Source organism: Gavialis gangeticus, unplaced genomic scaffold, assembly GCF_001723915.1.
Source record: "Gavialis gangeticus isolate Ggan-Ray unplaced genomic scaffold, GavGan_comp1, whole genome shotgun sequence".
Taxonomy (NCBI): domain Eukaryota; kingdom Metazoa; phylum Chordata; order Crocodylia; family Gavialidae; genus Gavialis; species Gavialis gangeticus.
This window is the reverse complement of record NW_017729032.1, coordinates 180,769,851-180,788,740: the sequence shown is the minus strand read 5'-3', so window position 1 is coordinate 180,788,740 and position 18,890 is coordinate 180,769,851.

Below are 18,890 nucleotides of genomic sequence, written 5' to 3'. Positions count from 1 at the left end.
GGGCAATCTAGACATTTTGAGTCACATTTTCAGCCATGGTCAGCACCCACCAGCTTCCACTGAAAACAATCTAAAAGCTGAGAACAGCGTAAGCCAGCGGGTGTTCAGCACTACGGAAAATCTGGACAATTTATTTAGGGCATAAATAAGAGCTGCTGGGTGTTTAGCCCCTGGAGAAGTACACAAATCAGAGGGTGCTGTGTAGAGACTTTAACGGTCTGCACCACAGGAAGACTTGAGTACAGGAGATTGAAAAATGAACAGATGTACCACATGGCAATTGAATTTCTTGCTAAGGTGATGGATTAACCCTTTTGTTTCCACTGCTTTGTTTAATTCTTTATTACTGTGTGAAAAGAGATATTTCAGAGTCTGTGAGTATGGGGAGGAATTTGGGTAAATAATAAACTCAAAGTAATTACAAAAATGGAACATAGCACTGAGTAAAAATGTTGCAGTTATTACAACAATAATAACTCGATGTGGCTCTTGACCGCTGCCTGAACACTCCTTCGCACCACCTGGTGTCTGAGAGCTGTTTAAGAGAGCATTAGGTTACACTGGGTACATGGGTTGGGAGCCGGGGTGTGCATATGGAAATTGGTTCCTGGCCGTATGGGATAGGTATTTTTCAACTGCAGTCGGATCACTGTCTGAAGAGAATAATCTGTAAAATAGGTAATTGAAACCTAAAACCCACCACTGTGGCTAAAACTGGGGTAGCTTCCTGGTTCAAAATAAGACAGGTCAGTAAGAGCTGGTCAGCAAGGATGGACCAGCAGATGGGCTTTCCTAGCAAGTAAGGAACATTCTTCAGTATCCCCATCCTATCAACACTGGTGCTAAAGCCAGAAGGCGAGCAATTTCTAAGATTACAGTGCTGTAACAGAGGGACCTCTACAGGGATCTAGGACTGAGCTCTGCAATTGCTCCTGCAGTTTGCAGTCTCCACATCAGTCAATGCAGCATTTGTAAATTCAGCAGGGACTGAAGCAACTGGAGGGGGTGTGAGCTCCATCTCAGTGCCTGTGAATATCCAGACTATCATTCTTCCCAAAGGTTTATGCAAGTTCCCTCCCTGTGCAAACCATTCTCCAAGCCTGCACTGATTACAGTTTCTACATTGTACATGAAAAGTTGTAAAATCCACCAAAGGTCAGTTTAAAAGCTCTTCAGTCCCATCATTTCCCAGAGAATTTGCTATGGGCCTAATCATTGAAGCTGAAATTGTAAACTGTACAGGGATCTGGTTGTGCATAGCCAGGAAGGGTGGAATATTCAGTGGCAAATGACAGCCCAATTAAGCAGTATTGCCAGACTAAAATGGCAGTCCACCCCAGTAAATAGGGGAAAAAACTATCTGGATTGACATATGGGAATATTGACCAGAAAAAAATGTGTTAGAGTAATCAAGAAAGGAATAACGGGATGAAATGTCAACTGTAATGGAAAGGTTTTCCCTCCCCCTTTCAGTTTAATGAGGGAAATGAAATGTAAAAATATCTGTTAATGCAACATTGAGATTGAAAATTTAAACACACACAGGGGCCCAAGCATTCAAAAGTTAAAGCTCCCAGGGCAATGTTAATTCAGCCTCACTGGAGATTCACATTGCATATGGTCAAAATGGCCTTTCCTAATTCAGTTCCTCAAATGTGCAACATATAATACATGGCCATTATTTGAGAATAATTGCTACAGTACACACAGCTCCTTACGGAGCCATCCAGGAAACAAATGTAAAAGCATGCATTGTCTGCATAAAAGACACTTGAGCAAAGACACAGTTCTTCCCACTATTCTTTAAGTGTCACATGGCTCTGCTCATTCATTTACTTCAGACTTTGTACATAATTTCCTAAGAATATGTATAATTTATTGTATTTTTTAAAAGCTGTCAATACATTATTCCCCACTTACCACCCTCAGAGGAATCTGTAGGATGTAGTTTCTCAGTCAGCAAATGGGTCTTTGGTTGTTTCAAATCCCTACAATAATAATAATAATAATAATAATAATAATAATAATAATGGAGACATTAATATGTTCTTCAAATTGGGTTTTTTGCTCTTTTTCTGCTTGACTCACAAGTTAAAAAAGGCTAGAAGCACAACAGGTTAAGAAATGCATACACACTGCCTTAGAAGTTTGAGAATCCTGCTGCCAACATCTCTCTGCTTTCCCCTTCTTCCTACTCCCATGTAAATTAGGGGACATCAATGCACATCAATTAGGGGACTCCCAAGCACATCAATACTAACTTCAATACTAAAACTTCCATTACTGGTCCAGTAATCCACTAGGAGTAATAAATGTGCATCCACGCTGCACACCTGCTTTCTTTTTTAAGCTCCCCTTTATTTGCACAGCTATTAAAGGAAGAAATTCAGTTTCAAACCACAATCAGCTTCAGTCCTTTATAAGGGAATCAAATGAAAACAAACCTTCACAGTTACGATGACACACTTTTTAATGTCCGTTGTGATGAAAAAGGATGCCTTGCAACTTGTGTGTTAAGTGTGGGGGATCAGCCAATGGCTTTTATTATTTATCTTACATACAGGTCTTCTGCCCTCCCCCTCCCAGATCTCTCATGTTGATGACTTTTCCTTTTCTGCATGATCATAAAAGTTACAGTGAACTACCCAGTAGAGCTGGACTAATTAATTCTTAAGGAGTCCGAAAGGAGAATAGATGGTAGTTTACGAGCTTCACCCTACACAATGCTAGGCACTCTGACCCTCAGGACAGAGTACATCAGTACATGCTCAAGAGTTTACAGCGTCAAGGCCAGAGCCTTGCAGGACCATGTCCTCATAAAGATCGTGATGCTATGAAAAATCACTGTAAGTGGCTAAAGCAGAGCTGAGGCCAAGTGTCATTCCCTCACTGAGCTTCAACAGACCAGCATTTGATTCCCTGGTCTTTTCTACCCAAAATAAAAAAAAAATCAAACCCTCCCTCCACACACATCAAGGTACTTGGCAGTACCTGGGCATAGATGAACGGAAATAATTCTTACTAGGACATTGCATTTAGAGAGAAGGAAATAAAAATCTCAGCCTTTAAAGAGCTTGCAAATTCAGCATTAGACAACTAACCTTATGTTAATTTACAGCTAAAAGACCCAAATGATCTTCACTCCAATTTGATAGAGATGCCAGGCATCTATCTTCTGTTCTTTGTGGGTGGAGTGTTGAAAATATACACCACAGATCAGTAGTCTTGTAATTGGTTTCATCATCATGCTGACCTTTGTGTTTTTCATGTACATACTATAATTTCAAGACCTGTGCCCAGGCAATTTGCCTATAGAGACAAAAAATATTAAAACTAAATCTGTGTCTAATGTGGCCAGATCACATAGGATGCTCAATAACATGGAGTATTGGGCCAATAATAAAGAGAAGGAAATGGCTAACTTCTGGCTTTTCTTTGGCTAGCCAGAAGTCTATTAGGAAGTGTAAACACAATAGGTTTAAGACTGCAGCATTCAAAATCTATAGTTCCCTATAGTTTTCTATTTAAAAAGTTCCCCATCCAGCTCAACTTCTCTCATCAAAACCCACAATTTAGTTGAAAGCAAAATGCATTGGTTTCAATGGGCACGTCTATATGTTCATTAATGCCCAGTAGCACGAACAACGCGTGCCCCTGGGGGCTAGGTGGGCATGGTGATTGCCTGCACGCAGCAGCAGTAGCAGTGGCGGCAGTAGGGGCATGGCGGTGGTGAGCGGGGAGCTCCTGCAGGTGGCTGCAGCGGTGTTGGCAGCTGTGGGGAAGGGGTGTCAGGCACTGACTGGTGGTCGGCGACCACTCACAGATGCTGCCAGCATCGTGAGCTACCGACGGCAATGGGCGACTGCCCACAGATGCTGCCAGTGGTGATGGCGGCGAGGGGTGGGTGGCAAGTGGCAACCGTCCGCAGGCACTGCCGGCAGTGGTGGCAGTGACCAATCACAGGGATGCACTGCCAACCTCAGGGGGTTCATGTGCATCCATGTACACCCCAATGCATTGCCAATGCCTAATAGTTACCATGCATTTAGTTTAGTACTTCCTTTATGAAGTACTAACTAAATGTGCAGTAATTACAGTTACTGTGCAGTAGTGCTGGCACACGGGTTTTTTGTGATGCTTACTGCGCAATAGCCTAATAATACTGCACAGTAGCATATTAAGACAGTTTTTGACTGGCATGCTACTGTGCAATGTTATTAGGCTACCACACAGTAAGCATCTTGTGTAAATGTGCCCAATGAAACTTGTCAGGAAGGTTTCTCAGGTCCAGTATGATATTTGCAAAAGCCCTCCAGAGTAGCCAGTATCCTGGTAGATGTGGCATAGTATGTGGGAGACCAGAGTCCTAGTTACCACTCCACATAGCCATCAGCCAGCAGAGTCTCTGCTCTGATTCAAATCAAGGTGCAGATTGCTATCTCCTGTGATCCAGGAGAATGTCCTCGTTAGTAGGTTTGGAGTGTTGTTTTATTGTGATGGTCTCGGACACGGTGACTGGTGCTGCTTTAGTTAGGGGGAGCATATGCCCCCCCAGTGACTAGTCAGTGACCGGGGGCAAGGGTCCCCCAGGGCCAATCTCGATGATGGTGGGGGGCCGATCCTGCAGACCGGGGCGGGGTCCCCCTGTGGCCAATCACGAGACGGTTGATTGCTGTGGCTGATTGCTGTGGCTGCTGCTGGAAGTGGCTGCAGCTGCTTCTGGGCGCACCACAGTGCTCAACTCCGTGGCCGAAGCTTGCAGGGGGACACCAGCACTCCTGCCTGCCCCCCTCCCTGTCACCTAAGTGGTGAGCACGGTTGGTCAGGGGGTGCACCGGCACTCACAAGGTGTGCACGTGCACCCCCGTGCATCCCCTAAGCATCACCACTGGTCCAGGAAATACACAAGAAATGTATGACCTGACATTTGCCTAACATTGCTCTCAACTATACAGTTGGTCCAATAAAAGATATCACCAAAAAAGCCTTGTTCTTAACTATCAGGTGATTAACAGATGGCTGCTCAGGATCAATTGGTTGGTCTCTCAATTCTTTTTTCTTTGAAAAATTTCTAGAGGGCTCAGGTTTGTCCTGCATCAGAATGGAAACAAATGTTGAGCCACCTCTCATGTCTGTATCGAGAACAGAATGCTTGCTTTTGGGCCAGCCCACCTGACCAGATCCTTGGTGCAATAAGGATCTAATCTAGATTTCTCATTTCCTAATAAAATTGGCTGGCAGGAGGAGGTGTGTAGAGTGAAGGTAACCAGAGAAACCTCCTTTGCCAATTTCCATACTTTTGAGCATTTGGGAATACTGTAAATTTTAAAAAATTGCTTGTTCATGATCTCAGTCAGATCCTCAGAAATTCACAACAGAACTTAAAGCTGCTAAAGGCACCATATGAAGCTCCCTTTCCCCAAGCTTTACAGGGAAACCTTCAGCTCCTGTGAGTCCACCTGTCTCTGCAACCTCTAAACCATGTCCTGTAGGCATTAGGGGCATGTTGTGGGATGGGTGAAGGCAGTACCAGATCATGGTGTACTGGGATGATCCTTGAGAATACTGCCTGTGTGAGTTACAACAGTCAATTTGGCCAACAGCAACCCTGCAGCCAGGGGTGGGGGAAAGAAAGCCATATCTTCTGCCCATCCAAAAGCTACACTCAAGCATAGCTCTCGTGCATGTGGGGATCAAGGATCATGATTTCTTGAAGAACTAAAATGTAGGATTCTTGCTATCCTGCATCCAGACTTCTGGGGATGGTAGGACCACAGCTTCTTTCACAGTCCTCTCCACCTTCCTTCTCTTCTCTTTCCTGCATCTAGTCCTTTAATAGCTCTCATGGGTCCTTCACATTTTCTCCTTTTATGAAAGGTGGTAAAAACCTACATAGAGGAGGTGTGAAATCAGGGAAGAGAGATGGGAAGACCAAGGGATGGAAAATATTTTGTCATGATGGAAAACAGCCCTCCTGCCATCATTTCTGAGAAAACGTGACTCTCTGGGGCCAGAAACTCCAGCCCTAGGAAACCAAATATTCATTCTGTCTCAGGGCCATCTGAGCAAGTGTCTCTAGAGAATCCTTCCCAGATGTTATATTCAGCTTACTGCAGGCAGGGGAGGAAGCTGGAATTTAATTTCTGCTGGGTGGACGCTCATGAAGCACAGAGATGATCAATGATTTGATTTAAAGCACTCCTGATAACTGCTGATCAAGCAATCCCTACCAACTTATCCCATCAGGCAAACACGTGTGCAAATAGCTCGGCAGCATGTCCCAAAGGCCAACAAATTCTATCTCTGTCAAACAGAAAGAGAAGTGCAGCTTCCAGGTCTGGGGCACTAAGGGGCACTGCATCCACACACACCTGGTAACTGGTAGTTCAGTCTGCCGGACTGATTATTCTCCTCTGCAGTGGTATACAAGAAGAAATGTTACTGGCCTGGGCAGATCTAGGATTTCAAAGAGGGGGATGTGGGCAATGCAACCGGTGCCACAGGGGTGGCTGAAGCCATCCTTCCCCCCACCACAGCTGCAGGCAGATTTTTTGAGTCCCCAAAGCAGGTATGACTCCTCTGCTCTCTAATTCCATTCTGAGCACCTTATTCTCTGTGGTGCTCAAGAGCACCTCCCCTTCCATAGGAAGGGGGAATCTCTCTGTCACTGCTGCTGTCCCCAACTGACCCAGGGCTGGGGGAATCCCCAGAGCCACTGGGGGCTGCAGTGAGTGGCTGCATAGGGTAGGTCCCTTTTTCCAGGACCTGTTCCCTGATTGCCCCCTGCTGCCCCCCAGGTGTCCCCCACTGGCTGGAAGCAGGTGCTGGAAAGGGGAAACAACCCATTGATGCTGTCAGTCCTGGCCTGCCCAACATAGTTTGTCCCTGCAGCTGGAGTCCCTAGGCTGGCAGGGGAAAACCAGGGGACAAGACAGGGTTCAGGGAACTGGCTGCTGCTGCCAAGCCCCAGACCCCAGGCAGCAGGTCCTTCAGCCCCTGGCTGGAGCAGGGCATGAGCAGCCTTGGGTTTCCCCTCCTTCTGGGGACAGTGGTGATGGATAGGTCTCCCCTTCCTCACCTGCTCCCTGCTTGGTTCCCTTCCCCCCTGGGGGTATTCCCCACCAGCCCAGGGCTCCACTTGTGCCTCTCATTTCACAAGGGACCAGGCATCTACAGCTGTGGGGAACTGAAGCCTCCAGCAGGTAACCTACACTGGTGAAGAGGGCTGTGACCACACTACTGACCCCACCCCTAGATCTGCCCTCCACTGCCCCCTCCCCAGGTACTGTGAACCCAAACCATGAACATCAGGCCCCTGCAGCACATCTACAAGCTGGCTGGAATTCAGAGCTGCTTGTGGCTCTGAGGCATCAGATGCAGAAAGCACTGCAAACACAGCCACGAAGAAGGATTGATGTGAGGCTGACGTGGCTACAGGAAGCAGGAGCTCGGGCACTCTTCTAGCTGGATTCTCTGACTTTCCACATGTTGGCATTTTCAGGGAAGGATTTCCTGTCCCCTAATTCAGATCAAGATTTGTAAGTGCCTAGTAACCACAACTGTGAACTGCCTGCTTTCTAAGTTAGGGTTGTTTGGCAACAGCAATGCTCCTGGAAGACACCACGACCCACATTGTTCCTGGACACTCATCAGCCCATGACAGAGCTCAGTCGAGTGCAAAACAAAAATTAAAATAAAAAGGCTTTCATTTAGCTACCACTCACTCAGGGAAGGCTTCTCCTACAGTCCTCAGCCTGCAGAACCATGGCAATGGGTCAGAACAAGCCTATTTTCCCCTGCAGGGAAGCTCAGACAGCAGCCATCCTGCTCTAAGCCAACCTTTCCCCATAGAGTGGGGGACATCCGCCACAAATCCAGTCTGTTTCCCAAATAAGCACCAGTGGAGCTATGCTTTTTCTTTTCTTCCCAGCACCAAGAATCTGGAAGCTGCACCCGCTTTGCTGCTGCTTCTCCTTGCTCCCACTCCCCTGCTAACTCCTGGCTACAGTGTGAGCACAGTTTCCAGCTGCCAAGCCCTGGCTCAGTTCCCCATCAGCTGGAGGCGGAACCAGCTCTGTATAGGGAGCAGGGGTGAGGAGAAGCAGTAGCAATGCAGCACAGGGAAGTGAAGTGGAAGTGGTCCTCGCCCCTACCTTGGGCAAATTCAAGGGGAGGTTGGATGATCACCTGTCTGGGGTCTTGTGAACCCAGCATTCATTCCTGCCTGTGGCAGGGGGTCAGGCTAGATGAACCGTTCAGGTCTCTCCTGACCCTAGCTACTATGAAACTATGAAACAGCTGGCCCAAGGGCAGCTTCTTGATGCCTAGCCAAGGGCAGCTCCTTGATACCTAGCCCCAGCAAGTGTTCAGGCAGAGGCAAAGCCTTCTGGCTTTCCAGACCAGATGCAATGGCTCCATAGGCCAGATCTGGTCTGCAGCTTGCATGTTACCAACCCGTTAGACTCTATGTAACACTTTTAACACTCAAATTACTGAAAAAAGCCATCCCACTTTCACTCCAAGCTATTTTTTTTGTCTGTCAGTGATTCTAGTAACATAGCTGGCAGGGCCTGAGGGTTTCCTCCCTTCTGGCCTTTGTGCAGGAACATATTAGAGCAGCTTCAAGCCTGCTCTATCTCACACCAGGGCACCAGAATGATATATGATAGTCTTTGCATATGAGATAAGCTCCATGCACCTCAGGTGCCCCTGAGACTCAGCACAGATGTTTTCTTATTTGTGTCTGTATCTGTATTTATGTTGGTGATCTTGTAGCTCAGCCCCATGTGATATCAGAAGCAGATGAATAGCAAGTTAAGCTGGGGCAGGAGGAGGTAGACTCCTTTCAATACAAAGACCATTGTATTGAAACTGAGCCTGATTCTGTTCTCAGGTTTTCTGGTGTAAATTTAGACTAACTCAACTGAGCACAATGCAGTCACCCCAGATGTGCCCGCTGTGACTGATGTTGTAATCTACTCCATTGTCTGTATTAACAAAGAACAAAAGAAGAGAAACACTCAAGATATGATGCAAGATATAAATATTTCTAAAAGGGATGTTTTTTCAAGTTTTCCATAAGGCATCATCTGCTCTCTAAGCCTTGGCCATCATTCTGTTTTCTGAATTTATAGCCCAAATAATAACCACATTTTCTTTCTTTTGGAAGCATCCGTGCAGGTTCTCAAACACTTGGCTATCAATCTAAGTCATGAAATATTTTTAGGTTGCTGCCCAAGCAAAGACATAACAAGACACAACACAGCTTTGACCTAAAATTTTCGAAGAGTCAGTATTGTACTGTATATTCATTTACATGGGTTCTTGGAAACTGTCAAAATTCACTCAAAAAACTCCCAGAACATTCCCCTCCTCCCTGCCATCCCTTTTTCCTCTTCTCAAGGAGCCTTAGAAAACTTGGATGGAACAAAATAGCTTTTGAGGCCACAGTTAACTGCTATGCCCAGATGCTTTACATTTGAAATACCATCTGTGTTTTGTTTTCCTGTTAAGAGGTTTTAGTAACAGTTTTTATTACCTACTGTAAGTACAAACAACAGCAGGAAATCATGTACTGCAAAGTAAGTAAACTCTATAGCAAATGATGTGGTTTCACATTTTATAACAATCTATCTTTGACCTGAAATCTATCAATCAGAAGTTTATTTATGTACTTCCAGTCAGCTTCCTTGTGTGCATGAGAGAGAGTGCATGGGTAAGTGGGTGAATTTGTAGGAGAGACAGTAGATGAAGACACCTGGAAAAATGAAGGCACATGTATTTCAAATTATATTTCAAATAAAGAAATGATTTTTACACAAAATATAAATTTAATCAAGTCATTGTCCACTTCTCAGGAAAACGTGATACTTATATACTTCCTTAGTAGCCCAAGAAACAATCTTGGTACCCAGTGCATTTTTCCATACTCTCAGTCATTTGATTAACAGCATCACTGATTAGCAGCGATTAGTGAAACCAGTAGAGTTAACCTCAGAATTAATGTACAGTAATTTAAGTCACTCATAAAAAACTCACACTGATTGCAGGCTTGCAGCCCATCTGTATTAAACCTTTTTCCTCAGTCTTGTAACCTCCTGTTTTACTATGGAGATCTGTATTCTTAAAAAAGGTTCCATGTTGGTGTTGGCTCTTTTCTACATGGAGGGTGGGGAGGAAGAAAGTAACATGGAATACAATCCTCTTCTATAGTGTTATTGTAAAACTGCACTCCCCAAGTACCACTGGAATAGGAAATTTCATTTTCCAGGGTTCCCTAGCGGGCTGAGATAAACTACAAAAGTCACAACTTGTCATAATTAAACACCCATGCCCATTACACACAAAGAAAATTATGCACATTTATCTAGGTCATTGAAACATTCATATGACAACCCTATATATGATTGTCCATTAATATCCTGTAAGAGTTCAGCTAAGGTGTGCTCCCAAAAGCAATGCAAGTCTGCCACAGAAAAAAAGTACTGCTATAGCAAGGTGGGGAGAGAAGGGGGAATGGTTAATAGATTTCCAACAAGGGTAAAAAAAATGGCTTTAGTACATCCACCACTCTCTCTTAGCCATGTAGGAACATGCTAATAAGCTTGTCATGCCAAAGTATGTTAGTACCATACCAATGAGATAGGTGTGCTGTGAGAACCTAGATAAATGCATAGGGCTGTTTCCTTCACAGGGATTTAAGCTGTCAATTGATTTTTTGTCTAACAAAATTTGTGCTATTTGACATCTGTACACAAAACATACTTGCTATCTTCTCAGATTCCACCTTAGGTATACTGACTACCTTGTTTAGTATAATTTTTTACTGTAGATAATATTCTGACAGTCCATATTCCCACTGACAATAGCCATTGCCTAGGATAGGGGCTGTAGCAACCTTACCTATCATTTGGTACCTGACTCAAGCCGAAGGTATTTTTCCATTAAAAAGGGGGGGGAGGGGGGGTAGAGGTGGTTATAAACAGCAATGATGAGTTTGGCATTAGTATCTCCTGGGGAATTAATGACCAGCTGGTGTTAATGGCTCTCAGCTTTGCCTCAACACTCCCAGTCTGTCTTAATCCCCAGGATAGACTCTGCTCCTTATTGCTTAATTAGAACACAAACAACTCTATGAAAATAACACTAAGGGTCTGAATCAGACCCAGAAAACCAGAAAAAAATCAGAGTTCAGGATAAAAAATTCTGCAAAGCCATCTGTGCTAATTGCCTTCTGCTAGTTCTTTATTTTACATCAAACATATGAATAGGGGTGTCTGAAAATATTTTTTTAAATCTGATTCACAAATACTTTTCTGGCTATTTTTGTGACTAAAAGAGCCAACTTTGGTGGCTCCCTCCCCACTCCCCAAGTCATGTTATATGTTATTTACAAGGTTTTTGGCCAACTGCCAAGTATGTGACAGCAATTGTAAGGGAAAATGACATGAATTTTAAGATTGAATGAATAGTTTGGGCGTTTGCACCGAAAATACCTCCTTCACTATGGGTATCAGTTAGGCTCTTGTTTCAGTCATCCAATCAGAGAGTAGAAACACCACCATGTGATATGGGCAGGCAGTCTAAAAGGAAGAGACCACAAATAGCTGAAGTGGACAGATAGAAGAATTTACAGTCTGATTGTACAGCGAACTATATGACAAATGGTTTCAACAACAAGCACATGCACAGATAATCAGAAGCAGCTTGTGAACTATTTGTTAAGCTAAAAGGGACGTAATTTTGTGAGGAGCTTTCTTTTTAATACATGAGCTAACCATCTCTGTGTCTTTAAATGTGCTTTAAGCTCTGAAGCACTACCAGAATACTACCATACCAAACAGCTGGGTTATTTTGGAAGTAGCCAACCAGTATATCTCCTGGTTCCACCCCTCATAGAATTAAGGGAGGCAAAATCCCGCAAGCTATATGCATTTATTATTTTAGAGTCTCACTCTCTTATAAAGAAGATCCATGAGTGACTTTTCTGAATGTCTGTAAATCTCTGTGCATGGGCAAGGCACTCAAAATATACCTGAATTTTCTATTTAAACATATGTCTTGCTGCATTGATCCAAATGTAGAAGAAATTTCCAGACCCACACTTGTAAATCCTATGCCTGGTTATAAATTCAAACACATGAGTATGTTTAAGATGCTTTATTCCAGCTGACAAAGAACAACTATTAATCCTCAGTTATTTCTGAATCTGGCCGTAAAACTAGGTTGGAGCATGACCTCTGGAACTTTTATGGAAGGTCAAGGTCAAAATACAGCATCAAAAAGAGTGTTTACATTTTAATAAGATAGCCTTTACCTTACACAATTAATAAATATCCTAAAACATCAAAACTGGTCCACTAAACTGTGTCAAATCAAATTTACCATCATTAAGAGGTTGAGCCACAAATAAAACAGAAGGGAAACTATCATTTTGCCAGCGGAAGAAAAAGAAATGCATCCATCAAATTTCTTTTTACTGCAGCATGCCTCCTAGCTCTGCCACTCCCTAACTTAACAACGTTGTTATTCCTTTTATGGAGCTGCTATTCTCCTATCAAACTGTGTCAGAGAGATCCCTGTGTCACAACGCATCCCTTTCCTTTCAAAAATAAGTTAAAATGGGTTCTGTCAATCCTCTTCACCAGAAAGAGATCTCAGTCAGTCTAGGACCTGAACCTACCTTGTGACCAATAACTCTGACTCAGAATATTGAAGCTGAAGGGGGAAATGTCGTAAGATTTTCAGTTATCCCAATAACAACAAAACCAATATGAAATCTTATAAAAAAAGTACCAGCATTTCAGAAAATAATCCCAGTTTTGGAAATGTACTGGGAACTTGGAAACATGAGCTTACCCAAATAATGGGCTTTGAGGGATATTTTATACATTTTGGTTCATAAATTTTGAAGCATTTATTTCATTCAGCTTTATCCTTAGTCCAGGTCTTGGGGTGTCTGGAGCTATGCAATTTACATCCAGTAAATTGGCATTTATTTTACTGTAAAATATATATTTTTTTTTACAGTAAAATAAGTGCCAATTTAATGGATGTAAATTGCATATATATGTGTGTGTGTATGCTACAGGGGCACACTATAAATCATTCCCTTGGATTTTCATAGGTTTGTGTTTGAAAGCTGCCCACTCAAATATAAGCCCTGTGTTTTAACCATTTTACTGGTTAATTAATTTGCAACATCTAATTGTCATTTGGGACCAGAAGGATTTGTGCACCTTCATCTGTTTGGCTGCGTTTCATCAATTGATATATACTTTGCAAACACGCTGATAGGCTAAACATTCATTGTTTAGCACCAGCTGTTTTCTGGTGCATGCTTACACAACAAAATACAGGCACCATGCATGTGTATAATTGTGCTAGATTTAATCTGTATAGCATGTGTAGCAATAGCACTGAAGTGGTGGTATGAAGGTTTAACATGGGTTGGCAACCAGAATACAAGCCTTTCAGGGACACATTATCTGTATGTGTGGTTGTTAGCACATGCCCCAGCTTCACTTCTCCTGTAACTGAAGGCAAGTTACAATCACAGTCTCTTATTCCTATGTAGACACAATCCTGGAGAGTGAGGAAGTGGCATGATTTTTGTCCCAGGGACCAGGAACCAACTGGAGCCTTTCTCGTTCTTTTCACTTCAGATACATTTTGGTTAGGGTCACAACAGGGAGTATGTCAAGATATGGGTCTTCAAAAGGGAGACAGAACAGACACGTGGACTGAATGGACAGTCAGGGCTAACACAAGAAGGTCAAACAGCCATGCATGTGAAAAAGATTTAGAGGTGATAATGAGGGAAAATGAGAAACGTAGAAAAGCTGGCAACATCGAGGGCATGGCTGGTGACGTGAACAAGATATACCTGGATGAGCAAGACGGGGTAAAGTTATACAGCAATTTGGAAATGCAAAACAGGAGTTTGCATTTAGAAGAGTGGGGGCAGTTCAAAGAAAGATACGACCAAACCAGTTGCTACTTTGTTGCAGTGTGTTGTAGTGATTATAGAGGCTATTTAGGGCTTTTGGGTACACACTTGCATCTCATGTGGGTCACAGTTATGGTTCTAACTCTTAGCTGAGGTGACTCTGCAGCTGGAGGAGTGACTCCAATTAGTCTGGATTTCTATTGTTTTTAACAACATACAGTGAAAGCTCACTTTGGCTCAAAACATACCTGTATGCCTTACTGTCCCTTGAAGATATTTTTATGCAGGATCTACATTTAAAATATACATTCAACATCTTTTTTTTGATTAACTGAGAACTCAGCAGACCTAAACAATTTAAGAAATGTAACAAAAAAGTTGTGAATCTCAATCTGAAAATGCCGTGCTCCAAAACAAACTGCCCTGCTCCAATATTTAATTTTATTTTTTCCTCAAGACACACATCATTAACTGCTAATCAACTCAAGCTTCAGAAATCCCCGAGCAGTCTTCTCAGCTTTCAAAAACATTGTCAAGAACCAAAGTACTTTTTATCCCACCCTGGGTAATGGTAACAGGTCCCAGAGGTGCCCAGGTGCAGCAGACATCACTGTATCGTACAGATTTTGTTTGCATTTAATAGAACTCATACAAAGCCGTCTAGGTCTACAAGTGTAACTGTTTCATAGCACATGCTGTTACATGTGTGTTGGTCGTCAATTATGAGAGGCCTGGGAAAGTGAGCCAAGAAGTCAACAGAGCCACTGCCATTAAGTCTCTGAAAGCGGATGCAAGCTCCGTGGGGGCAGTGGACTGTGCAGCTGCTCTGGGTGTGCGAGAGGCAGATCCAGAGGTGCTCTGCAGAGTGAACTGATCTGTGCCATCAGACACAGAACAGATCCCTGTTTCTGGAAGTTTTTATTTCCTTATTGGAATCTGACCTGGAAATGGCACTCTTTCTATGCAGTGACGTAGTGCATGAGCACACACACACACACACGTGCGCACACACATACATACACACATGTGCACACACGTATGCACATACATGCACACACAGCACTGCCTTGGCTCTTCAGGGGGGGCATTGCTATTTAATAAGCCTGGTGGGATGCACAGTGCATTGCCACTGAAACACCAGAATCCTACACTATTAAAAAGTACATTTGCATGTGTTAACAGGAATAACTGGTAGGTTCCCCAAACATAACATTTCTGTTGGTGAATGGCCCTTGTTCCCGTAGCCTGAGATCCTTGGGTAGATACCGTACATTAAGCATGTTGCTGTTGCCAGCCCGTTGTCCAGGTCTGGGAGGCTCATGCCAGTGTCATCATCTGCAGTCATTTCTCTGCCTAGTTTGTCCCATCCAATCCAGGAGCTGAGCAGAGATCCATGACAAGGAGGTTGCTGTTGCTTCCTTTGCCACTGCTGCCATGCTTCTGAACCCCCTTGCCACTGAACTGCTAGACATCACTGCTTCACATATCAAATAAAACCCCTTTGTGGGCTGGATCTGGTTGCTGATAAGAAAATGCATTTTGTGCTTGGTTCTGAAATCAGAATATGTCTCCTTGTGCATGAGACCCTACCTAGTATCCACAGCATCCTTCCTGTGGCTCCTCAGTGCTGATAGTCTGTGTGTCCTCAGTGATTAGAACCATGAGGCAGGGCCAAGAATGGAGAAGAAATTTCTGAGGTGCTGGAAGCGGTGCAAGGATTTTTGCTGCCTAAGGCAACCAAAATTTTGCCACCTTCCCTTGTAGCATACCTGGGACCATGTGAGGACTGGTGGTAGACAGAGTCCTGGAGCAGTGGTTCAGCAGTGCTGGAGCCGCCATGCTCACTTTTGCACATGCCCAGACTACCAAGGGAGCCTCCAGTGAACATGTGCAAGATGTGTACACACCATTTTTGCCATCCCATTCAATTTGCTGCCTTTTTGCCTGACCAGTTATGCTGGCCCTGATTAAACCAGTTATAGCCTGGATCATGAGATGCTTGAATCTAAACACTGATCTGAACAAGGAGCTAAGGGAAGGCATGGAGGTATGACGTGGTTTGTTTGTCTGCTTCCTCACATACAAAGTATTTCCATAGTGTTCCAGTGCCTCTAACTCCACACTATGGTCTCTTCAATATGAGAATTACTGATTGATCTTTTTCAGGTCCATTTCCAACCTTTCCAAGAAGCTTCTTATCCCTTCATGATTCTTAAGGCTTGGCTTTAAAAACAGTCTCTCTCCCATTCCTGGAGTTATTCCAGATTCACACTCGTGGGAGCAACTGAGGGACACGAATAGGGATTTGCAGGACCTGACTCTAAAATAATAAATGGAAGACGAGTGATTTTCTATTATAAACTTCCCAGCTGCATGAACTATAAACTGCATTCTAGTTCATCTGCCATGTTCCAGCTGGCTATCAGGAAATCATTTCCACTTCAGTGAAACCAAAGCTAAAATTTCTCCTTAATGCTTTTCCAAACCGCACCCACAAATTCTCAATTTATTTTTTTTACTATAATTTGGCAGAAAAGGCAGCCTGACATCACTCTAGGAAAGGTATAGAATTCATTACAACTATTCAACCTCAATTTTTCATTCATTTTTCTCCTTTAAAAAGATTTGTCAGCCTGCCCAGTGCTATCAAAATTTCAACCATTTCAACCTGCCTGGACAGCTCCAAATCACAGTTTGAGCTGTGTTCATGTATCAATGAACCAGTGACAAATATCCCAAAAGCAATAGAAAAAGTCAGAAAATAAAAGCACTTATGCATTTTAATACAGATGTTGATAAATTTGTACTATATATTCATAGCTGGACCTGCTCAATTTCTGGCTACATGAAAGTTCATTTTCCATGAAAAAATGTTCATGATGTTATTCTAAGACTGTATTTACTTTTATGTCTGCTTGTTGGACTATGCATTTCTTCATGGTACGACAACCTGCATACTACATTACTGCATACTACATTAAAAACTGAGACACAGCACCCAATGTTTTACTGCCCTGCACCATCAGCTGCCATACATATTAATATCCAAAGTGTGGCTAAATCTCAGCAAGAACACTGAATGCCCATTGCATGAGTGCAATATGCAAGATAGTAGCAAATATGCTTATTGTACCTACATTCTGATTTCCTGTAGTTGCTAATAAGGCCACATGGCATGTTTCACAAATGACCTAAAACTTGGCAATTATGGGTCATGGGTTATTTCAACCTGGCCTAGCACTAGTCTCTCTGCATTTGTGAACAGATTCTACTTGCATCTTCTTTTCAACTTTTGGATGATATTGTTGCTTGCCATGAAACAGTTGTTCCATTGGTAGCTATATTTTGGTGATGGGGCAGTTATGTCTATTTATAGTACAGGCATATAACGTGTGCTCGGATTGCATCTGATGAAAGGTGCTGCATACAGCAAATATAAGTTGTTATCTCGCTAGTTTACTGTTTTTGATAACTGTCTCTTCTTTTTTTAATGAGTTCAGTGTATTTCCTGGCATTAGGAAACCATCTGTCCTTTTTCCACTGTGTTAATGTTCTGCACATGAAATTATCAGCTATAAGCAGCTTGCTCTTCTTGAAAATTTCCCACCTTCTGGGCAGTAAGGTAAGTGTGGACTGGACCAGGACCAGGGGATGTCTTTAGCAAAATCCCTTGAGAAAATTCTTCAGAGTATACAGCAATCCCCAGGATACAACATGGCTCCTGCTCCTACCAGAACAGGGGAGACATAAATGAAGGGTGAGGCAGTGTGTATGTCAAAGAGGGCTAGGAAAGATGGTATCATGACTAATTCTACTTATTATGTTATTCATAATAATAGTATTTTTATAAGAAGCTACACTTCCTCTTGGATTCACAAGATTTTGAAAGGAGGGATGTGGGGGGGGTTATTTTAGAGACCAGCAAGTTCCATGCTCTAGAATCAAATTTAGATGGTGTTTGGCAACCTATGGCCCCCTCCAACACCATTTTCAGAATCTTAAGCAACAAGAGATGTTTTGGGTCTCGGGGAAGATAACCAACAAAGTTCAAGCATTTCTAGACACTCTCTTATGTGGCCAAAGTCTTCAGTATTAAGAGCTCGAAATACACTATTTACAAAATGACAGTTTTCCTTTCTGTGTCGATAGAACAAGCTGCAATCTGAGAATAGTCAACAGGATTCAAGGAAACAAAACTAAAAATCCTGACAAGTATCAAAGAACTGTAATTGTTAAAAAATGTTGGCTTTGCTTAAAAGAATGTATTCTTGAAGAGGAAGCTTGAGATCTTAAGCAAACTGTTCTCAAATGATAAAACTGCAAGTATCTGATATTAAATAGAACAGTACAACAATGTTGTTGAGCCTTTAGTAGGCAAGCAGGATGTAGCAAATAACAGGAGAGATCAAATGCAATCCAAATAGAAAGTATAGAAAATAGAAAATGCATATAATTTACTTGTGTCACTGGTAAGGTACACAAAAAATGAAGTAAATCAGAAAGCAAGTGGCATCATACTTCTACTTTACAGTGATTGATAATCCTTTCTACAAAAAAAGAGTTAATCTGAAAGAGATGGCGTAACATATAACATAACACTCTATCCAGAGTAAACAGGATGTTTGAACCCTTGGGTAAGGTGGAGACTGCTATATAACTATTTGTGAGTCCTTTTTTGTTCAGCGTGGCTCCATTTCCTTCATTGCAAAACAAAGATGATCCTCACACAATTTTATGAAGTTTTTCGACTTACAGAAAGAAAGCACTGTAAGTGCTGAGTATTATGAACACATCCATGTATTACAATTATAATAAACATACTAAGATGCAAATACTTATGCATTATTTAAATGCAGCCCTTTGAGGAACCACCAGATTCCATGAAACATTTGGTTCAAAGCAAAATACCATTCTGCTCACACCCACTTTTTTTTTTTTTTTT